Source organism: Poecilia mexicana, unplaced genomic scaffold (genome assembly GCF_051168715.1).
Source record: "Poecilia mexicana isolate PSO_F unplaced genomic scaffold, ASM5116871v1 scaffold_7, whole genome shotgun sequence".
In the NCBI taxonomy this organism is placed as follows: domain Eukaryota; kingdom Metazoa; phylum Chordata; class Actinopteri; order Cyprinodontiformes; family Poeciliidae; genus Poecilia; species Poecilia mexicana.
This window is the reverse complement of record NW_028263376.1, coordinates 12,400,340-12,408,708: the sequence shown is the minus strand read 5'-3', so window position 1 is coordinate 12,408,708 and position 8,369 is coordinate 12,400,340.

Genomic DNA, 8,369 nt, shown 5'->3' with positions numbered 1-8,369 from the left:
ATTAGAAAACACCCCCGAATTAGAAAACACCCCCGAATTAAATGCAGCAAACAAAAAAGAAAACACCCCCGAATTAGAAAACACCCCCGAATTAGAAAACACCCCCGAATTAGAAAACACCCCCCGAATTAAATGCAGCAAACAAAAAAGAAAACACCCCCGAATTAGAAAACACCCCCGAATTAAATGCAGCAAACAAAAAAGAAAACACCCCCGAATTAGAAAACACCCCCGAATGAAATGCAGCAAACAAAAAAGAAAACACCCCCGAATTAGAAAACACCCCCGAATTAGAAAACACCCCCGAATGAAATGCAGCAAACAAAAAGTGTTGAAAACGGAAGTGCTCCAGACCACTATGCGGAGTCTAACAAAAAATAGCTGTGTCCGAATGGGCTCTTTGCACCTAAGGCGTTGACGTCACATCTCCAGGAGCTAATGCGGCTCACTTTTTTCCGCTTTGAGTTACCATGACTGGTAGAAAAGACTAAGTCGTATTTCAGATGCAAAAAAACAATACTATTAGCATTGTTGTCTTCCTAATATAATGGGCTTTTAAGTTTTCGTTAATTTCCAAGCGATCCTGAATTAAGAAGATGGCTTGTAAATATCTGTCGCTACCAGCTAATGCCGCACAGCAAAGTTTGCAGCCTTCACTTCACTCCGGATCAGCCTAAAACTACCGGGGACACGGATGGTAAATAAAGGAGCCTCCCTGAGTTATTTCCATGGAATCACTTCTATATTCAGCCTGAAAGAGTTTATGGGAACGAGAGAGCAGACCAGAGCCAGACAGCCGAGCGACTGATCCGCCTGTACATCCTGCTGTAAACACCGTCCTATCTGAGCTCTTCACAAGAAACATGCAAAGGTAATAAAACGAAATAACACGGAGACATGAAGCAACACGGTCATATTTTTCTAAAAGCAGCAACTTTGAACCTGAACAGCTGAACCAGATCTCTGACACCAGAGCTGCGCTACTGTTAAGCTATGAGGCTTGTTGAGCTCCGTCAGGCTTCGGAAGCTAAAAGCCCGAACCGGAACCTCCCCGTTAGTCTGTGACACTAACGACAATAAACACACATAATATACTTGAAAATAAGATAAATACATTGTCCGTTAGAATGTTTAGATACTTAAATAGCACATTTTACAAGAACAATGTCCGAGAATATTGCCTACTAGCATAAGCTAACCTTAATGTTAGCCACAAAGTTTAAGTAAAACTCACCTTCGTGTCAGTGAATGTATAACGAGGCGAACATCTTAAAACCTTTCTCCAGCTGACTTGTTGGGGCTTCGGATCGATGTACAAACTTTGGCCAAGCCCTGAAAGCACCTAATGTAAATGATATTTGTATTGGATCGGAAACAATCGAGCCGCTTTACCCCGAACGCGGAAGCTGAGGTGCAAAGAGCCCATTCAGGCTCTGCATCCTTTCAAGGGCCCTGAGAAACTGATCCTTCGAAGCATAGACATAATAAAAGAGTAGACCCTCCCCCCCACGATTGGCTGCTCCGGCGCAAATACACTTTGCTTTGCTCAACCAAAACAGCAGAAGATGCCTTCAGCACTGCGGAATATTGTTGATCGGATCGACGGACTACTGACGTGAGGGCTCGACAGACTTTTCGCAAGTAAGATGGACATATTACTGTGTATTTTTGTGATTAGAATATTACTATACTGTATTTATGTCCACTGGCGAAATACCAGCTAATGCTAGCTATAGTGCTTGGTGTTCAGCCCCCGCTCTGACAGCTAACCGAGATTCCGTAAATCTTAAAATGTTTAAGTCATTCTCCAACATTTAGATTATCTGATACAAGAGCCTACTATAGAAATGAAACAATATTATAAAAATCATAACATTCACCAGCAAAGTTTACACAGATGACAATGGCTATTATTTAATTATTTAACTCAGTCAACGTAAGATAACTCGAAAATGTCCCGTTTTTGTTTTGAAGGTTTCCTACGACGTGAGGAAGAAGGGAGAAGAAGGGACAGATTCACTGCACAGCACGGATGAATCTCGTATCGGATTTTGGACCCAATCTCAGCTGCTGAATCACTCTTAAACCAGAACTCGTAGGCTGGAAAACATTATATATATATATATATATATATATATATATATATATATATATATATATATATATATATATATATATATATATATATATGTGTGTGTGTGTGTGTGTGTGTGTGTGTGTGCGTGCATAATCATGCATAGCCTAATGTATATTATTCAGTATTAATGATTATTTATTTATGTTTGTATACTTATATAAGTATGTATTGATAAGACGAGAGCGGTCCATTAGGCGTCTGTCCTTATATTATGTCTATGTGAGAAACGGCCCGATCTACAGAAGACGGATCCTTCGAAGGCCACGAATATGGACGACCAGAAGAGAGAAGCTGTAGCCTCCGGCTAGCTGCCTAGCCTCCATCTCGGCGTTATGTTGCTTAGCAACCGTGACAACGTGAAGCACAGAGCAACGAAGTAAAAAAAACGGACTCAGTTGTTTTTTACTCTTTATTGGGGCATGCCATAGCAATGCATAGGGAGAGCAGTGACTGACCTGCGAAGCAGGTCAGTCACTGCCTCCATGCATTGCATGGCAGGCACCTATTAATCTACACCCAATAGAACGCCTGGATATTATTATTATTATAACAACTTCTTCCATTACCGTTAATGCGGCTCGTACCGCTGCGTGCCCACCCACAAAAGTGGTATCAAAACGTGTGTCTCGATCCCGGCATTGGAGCTATTATTTTTATTGGGGATCGGAGTTACGACGGCGACGTAAAAAGCGAAAAACGAGCGAAATTTCCAACTGCCGAAACCTTAGAGTGTAACTGAAACCAACTGCCGCTTTTTAGAGTGAGAAAAAGAGTGGAATTTTGACCCCAAAATAATTTTGAAATTGCTCTCATGGGTGCAAAAATTGCTCTATTGGTATGAAAGTTGGTCATGACATTGATACGTATGCCTGCTCCGGTAAAATGTTTTCAAAATTTCCCTAGGGCTTACGGTTTTCGGTCCAGGTGCTTCAGAGCAAAGTTTTGGGACAGGGTAACTGACGTTCCTCCCCAGTGTTTTACATATATTTCTGAAAAATCTCTGAGCTCAACGCACACCATTTTTCTCTCATCACTGCAATTACTGTGATTGAGCTACAGATATGAATCGCGGTACTAAATGAGACGACAAATAGCCCTCTCATATGCTTCAAACGGTTTTTGGATCGGGCTTACGGATCCCGAACGGGAAGCAGTTGTTCGGACTGCTTTTTTCATTAAAACTGACTGGGTGTCTCATAAAGATAGATAAAGTCTCTGACACACACGCAGGGCAGTTTCATCACCATAGCAACAGAATGCAGAGATAGGGAGAACTGCTGGTTGGACTACAAAGACTCTGTAGTTCTAAATATGGCGGAACACTTTAATACAGAGGGCAGAGCAGAAGGTCAGAACTACAACATGGCGGAACACTCAATTATTACAGAGGAGGCCTCAGCTGGCAGTTCGAACTACTTCCTGTTTTGGGCATTATACAGGTAGATTAACCAAACCACTGTTACACATTGGATTAGTGTGGTTATGAAAATTAAGTTTACTGAAAGTTTCAAAATAAAACTCTGAAAATTGCACTGACAAAAGTGCATCGCCGTAGGCGATGCAAAAATGAAAATCTTTTTTTTAATGTTTTTTTTTCTCAGGATAGTGAACTGCCTTGCGCAGCAAGGCAGTTCATTAACATTAGCATTTCATGGTTGTCTCAAAGATAGAAATCCTTCCCCAGCTTTCTGTCTCACACCCACAGCAGTTGGCTGAGGGCCAATCGCTATAGCAACAGAATCCAGAGAAAGGAACTGCCATAACTGTAGTTCTATCTATGGCAAAGACTCAGTTAAAACAGAGGCCTGAGCAGCATGTCAGAACTACAACATGGCGGAACACTCAATTATTACAGAGGAGGAGTTGGCTGGTATTCTGAACTACTTGTGCTTTGAGCATCATATAACTGATTTAACCTGATCACTATTACACATGAAATTAGTGTGACCATTTCAAATGAAGCTTATTGAAAATTTTCAAAATAAAAGCCTTGACAATTTTTACATCATGTAATTGCTCTTTTTTGTGTTAGAAAACCGTTTTAACCAAACCACTGTTACACATGGGATTAGTGTTGCCATTTCAAATGAAGCTTACTGAAAGTTTCAAAATAAAAGCCTGCATACTCCCCTCACGTCAGTGCACCGACGCAGGCGGTGCAAAAATATTCTTCTTCTTTTATGTTTGCAGCAAGGCAGTTCATTAACATCAGCACAAACATTAGCATTTCACTGCCACCCACTAGTGCACTTCCTTGCACGCATTAGCATTTTAACTAAAATAAGCTTTTAGCCAATTTATTTACTTATTAGCCATGTTTAGAATACTGATTGGACTGAGTCAATGGGTGACATCATGGTGGTGATACCCCACATTCTACTGATACCATTCATGCTATTATTAGCATTTTGGCTAATTTTACCGTATGCAACATACTGAATGGTACAAGTACAGCTTAGTCCACATGCTTCTGACTCTCCACAGGTTATTGACTACATTGAAGCTTTCTTTAGCATTAATGCTAATTTTTTGCATCAGAACGCTTGATTAAAAACCGACGGGCACACTTTGGCATGCCCCTTAAAATTTCTGTGGAATTTTCTAGTTTCTGTATTATTCTTCACCTTTTGTAATAAAAGTTGTTCCATAGTAAAAAGAAAATCTGTCTGATTCTAAAATGTTTAATGTATACAAGGGATATTATTCATTTTCAAATACTCTCCAGATCTCAGGTAGTAAGACATTACAGTTAAATAAACTATGTTTGAAGGCTTAACTTTAATCAGTCAAACCCATTTGCTCAGGAATAAATTAAATACTTTATTAATATCTACATGGAGCGCCCGGCCAGCTGACAGCTTGCGAGTGAAGCTGGCTGTTAATGCAGCGGGAGAAGACATCTCCGAAAACGTCAGAGCAATATTGGAAGTAGGTGATTTATTAATGAACCGAGCAGATATTTCAGATCTATACATCTACATTCTCGCCTAAAAACATTGTAAAAAATAAATTTGTGTAATTTTAAGTGTAATACAGCAAAAATTATTTTGTCGCCATTGCTGCTTCGGGGGTGTTTTCTAATTCGGGGGTGTTTTCTAATTCGGGGGTGTTTTCTTTTTTGTTTGCTGCATTTAATTCGGGGGTGTTTTCTAATTCGGGGGTGTTTTCTAATTCGGGGGTGTTTTCTTTTTTGTTTGCTGCATTTCATTCGGGGGTGTTTTCTAATTCGGGGGTGTTTTCTAATTCGGGGGTGTTTTCTTTTTTGTTTGCTGCATTTAATTCGGGGGTGTTTTCTAATTCGGGGGTGTTTTCTAATTCGGGGGTGTTTTCTAATTCGGGGGTGTTTTCTTTTTGTTTGCTGCATTTAATTCGGGGGTGTTTTCTAATTCGGGGGTGTTTTCTAATTCGGGGGTGTTTTCTTTTTTGTTTGCTGCATTTGATTCGGGGGGGTGTCTTTTCTTTTGTTTGCATGTTTTCTCTTTTGCTGCGCATTTGCACCTGTCGGCCACCGTAATAAACCATCACAAGAGCACAAAGACTGCACAGTAAACACACACACTGCTAACCTGCTCCGCTCTTATCACTCACCCATCCCAGATGATTTGCACTTGACTCTTGCTGTCAACAAGCAACAACAAAATGGAGCTCGAAGCTGTTAAACAAAAGCTAAAAATGGGAGAAGTTACATGGCTTAGTCAAATTATGGACTAAAAACAAAAGCGGAAAAGCTTCATTAAAATAGTATGTTGGACAACGATTGTGCTAGACTTTTTCCATTATCATTTGTTATCAAAAAAGTCTAATATAATCTATATCCACCTGTCCATTTTTAGAATGATATCGACATATTCAATTGCATTTAATTTTCATCTAGTTTAAAAAATATTCCAACAAGCTAAACAGAGAATTTATGCAGTGGTGGGAAGTAACGAAGTACAAGTACTTCGTTACTGTACTTAAGTACAATTTTCATGTATCTGTACTTTACTTAAGTAGATTTAATAATGGGTACTTTCTACTTTTACTCCACTACATTTTACAGTAAGTATCTGTACTTTCTACTTCACTACATTTCTACAAAAGTGTCGCGTTACTCGTTACATCCAAGTCGCACTGCTCTCTTTTTGTCCGTTAAAATATGAAGTTCAGGGTCTTAATTAAGGTGGCGCCGTAAAATCCGAGCAATAACTGGCTTAGTGTCTGTTGTCACCCATCGCCTCCACCTTTACTCGCACGCGGAGCTCCAGACATGCGCAGTGCTTTCCTCTGAGCGGGAGAAGATGATGTCTAACTAAACGATAATAGCTGCATAAATCATACGATATGGCGACATGTAAAATCAGCAGCGCTTCGCTTTCACAGACGGTGGGACTTTGTGCAACTTTTAGCGTCACTTGGAAGGAAAGCTTAAAGAAAGGTAAGATCTGTGGACGTGATGCTAGCAAAACTAGCTGTACTGAGACACATGTTGCATCAGCGATGAAAAAAAGTTGTCATTCATGCGCTGAATTATTGTGTGGAGGTGTTGACTGAGGTGTCGCAAATATGGGACAAAGCTGTGACCAAAGTGCAATATAGTGATATGACATTCAGGAACGATCCGATTCTTCTGGACGGATCTTTACTAAGGTTGATGGGACTGAAGCCTCACTGAGAGCCGTTCTTTGTTCTTGTGTACACTGCAATAGCTATATATATATATATATATATATATATATATATATATATATATATATATATATATATATACACACACACACACATTTATTTAATTGCCGAATAAGTAAAAGTTGAACGTATGAACACAGAGCATGCTCACTGATTGATTTTGTCTCCTGTCATGGTGGCAAACATACAGTGGGAGGGAGGATGAGAACAGTCATGGTGCTCCTTCTTCTTGTTGCGCCGTTGGACAGTGTTCATAGTGTTGTTTACAGTTAATTGCTATGTTTCATGGTTTAATGGTGCAGACAGTTGTGGTTTCTGACATGGGCAATATGGGCAACCGCCCAGGGCGTTATTTTTATAGGGATGGCAGGAGACCTCTGTGGATTGTAGCACAGCGATGAAAGCAAAACAGAATGAAATGAGTTGTAATTGATACTGGTTAAATATATTTCAGCTCTAAGTATTTAATATCTAGGTGTTTTTATGGAAATGTGGATCTTTCAGATCAATCTGAGAACCAGTTTTGATAGGTGCACTTCATTTTATTGTGTCATGTAGCGCAGGGCACTGGTCTTGGTCTCGGGTTCGGTGTTCTTGACTACAACTCTGCTACGTGGCTCCTTGGTTGCATGTCCCCCCCCCACACCTTTGTTCCATCCCCTTTCAGTTGGATTTCTTTCTAAATAAATGTCACTAATGAAGTTCATGCTACGTTAGGACAGGAAATAAGATGTTTCCATCCCTGATATTATGATGCATAGAATCACATATCTAAGTCTAAACTCTTACAGAGAATAAACACAATAAGAACATGTTTAATCTGTGACATTGTTTATTAAAATGGCACATTTATGATGTATTCAAATTAAATACTATCGGCACACTTAATGATATTAGCGATTAGGTTATGTATTCAGCAAGTACTTTTACTTTTAATACTTAAGTATTTTTAAAAGCCAGTACTTTTTTACTTTTACTTAAGTAAAATGTTAATGTGGTACTTTGACTTTTACTTGAGTACATTTTTGCCTGTGTATTTGTACTTTTACTTAAGTACATTTTTTGAGTACTTTCTCCACCACTGAATTTATGATACATCTCATCAGACAACAGGCAGACAAATATGATTAACATATTTAACTTTTTATGCACAGTTTTGAAATCAGGGAACATTTTTCAAAGTGAAGTGACCAGAAGTTGTCAAGACTCTCTGAACTAGGGGTTAAAAAAGCTGACCAAGACAGAGGGAGAAGTAGTGGTGTCCAGATACGGATAAGAACTCAAGTTGGGTCCTTTCACATTTCATTGCAAGTTCAAAATCATCTCTTTGAAATGTGAGCTCTCAACAGATTTGAACAGGGCATTGCTTGAAAATACAAAATATTTCTAAAAAAGAAAAAACAGAGACGACTCAGCGAAGAAACATCCAGGCTGCAAATAAATTCCTCCTGAAAGCCTCAGTGGTTGCAGACTTTTTTTTATATTCAGAATTAAATTTCACTCATAAACAGCAAGTGTGGCAAATGTTTAAAAAAGGAGTGCAAAAGAAAAGGTGACATCAAAC